The 1,558-nt window shown below is 39.7% G+C and overlaps 1 protein-coding gene across 1 annotated transcript in view; it reads left to right on the top strand.

Annotated features, from left to right (window-relative positions):
- LOC101847987 (choline transporter-like protein 2) overlaps window positions 1-1,558 on the top strand; it is a gene marked incomplete at its 5' end in the record, with an annotated part of 25,972 nt that overhangs the window by 6,348 nt on the left and 18,066 nt on the right.

Genomic DNA, 1,558 nt, shown 5'->3' with positions numbered 1-1,558 from the left:
TCTCAAATCTAGAACTTATTTGACCTACTACGCCCATACAGGTTCATCGCTCTCTGTGGGGGGCCAGAGAAAGAGGTAATCAGTTGCATTATTTTGCAAATGTGGGGCGAAAACGGGTAAATAAATGAAGATGTGGGACGAAAACGAGTGCATTGTGAACTCATGAATAAATAGGTCAAAGAAAGGACATCTTACGGTGTCATCTCAACCTTCGAACAAAATTGATGTATAGAATAATTCAAATGTCAGCTGAAGTCATTCCTATTTTTAAATTAGTAACATGAATATTTGGAGTGATTTTCTTTTAGTCGGAATACAATGTTTTATGTTACTGTTGTACGTTGTACTGTATTGTAAAAGGCTCAGAGCCTGTGTACTTTAATTTTAATCGGGGTTGAACGCTTTATAAATGTCATTTATTATTATTATTATTAGAACATCACTTTTCGTGGACTTATCAACGACAGAAGCCACCCACCTAAATGTGCGCTTCCCATCGACATCTAAAGAGACAACAAGAAGGATAATGTAAAATAAAGTGAAGTCGCGATGGTTACGTGCAAAATATTATTGGTACTCTTTCGACTCTATAACCCAGACAGTGCGGGTGGTTGGCGGATGCCCCTGTATGGTTTGCCCCTCTTTCCTATCAAACGTCAGTGCGGACCCATATCTTCCTCTACTACTTTTATTTGTATGTCACTCTCTTGTAACATCTCTAATCTTCGTCACTTATATTATTACCTATTTGTGTTACAAGTCGCTACTTCAGAATTATAAAGTTCTATCTGCTCAATACCTATTTTTGAGAAATTTGTCAGCAAAGATTTTAAGTTTCACATCATGTCAAACTTTTTCGATAGCAATTCTTTGAATATTATCTTGATAACGACTCCGAATAGTCTAACGATTTTGATAGAGCAGGTTCTTTTCCTCCGTTGCTCCTGTTTATCTGCATGGCTTCGCGTGTGGTTGAAGGGCCCCATTGTTAGGTCCTACTTTTTAAAGTTTCCCTCTGTTGTTTCTGTCTGTCTGTATTGTTTTTATTTCCCAGAACTATTTGACCCACCAACACCACCCCATGGGTTGTTTTTGTAGTTTTTTTACCTCATGGTCTTAGTAACTCAAAATGGCCAAAAGTTCCAGAAAGAACTGTGTACTTCTAAGGTAGAGAAGTACCATAAAACTCTTACAAAACTAAACCAACTAACACGATGACTTCACGCCAACAGTAGCTTGGTGTTTCCATGTGTTTACCCTCAAACCATGTCTTTCGCCTTGTGGGCCACGACCTTCAAAGCGGGAAACAGTAAGTCGTCCAGATGGTCAACAGACACTTTACCTCCTGGGTTGCTTTCCTTTTTTAACCACTTCCTCCTCACCCCCACCTCACCCCCTTCTCCCTCCTCTAATGGTGGATGCACAGGCTACTGAACTAAACTGAACTCCACACCAAGCCATTCCAGAGTCATTTGACTGACAAATTTGATTGGCCTGTTCTTTCATTTTTTGCAGCATTCTGTGGGTTCGTTCTCTCTCTCTCTTTCTCTCTCTCTCT

This window comes from Aplysia californica, unplaced genomic scaffold (assembly GCF_000002075.1).
Source record: "Aplysia californica isolate F4 #8 unplaced genomic scaffold, AplCal3.0 scaffold00495, whole genome shotgun sequence".
NCBI classification, from domain to species: domain Eukaryota; kingdom Metazoa; phylum Mollusca; class Gastropoda; order Aplysiida; family Aplysiidae; genus Aplysia; species Aplysia californica.
This window is presented reverse-complemented; position numbering and strand designations above follow the sequence as displayed.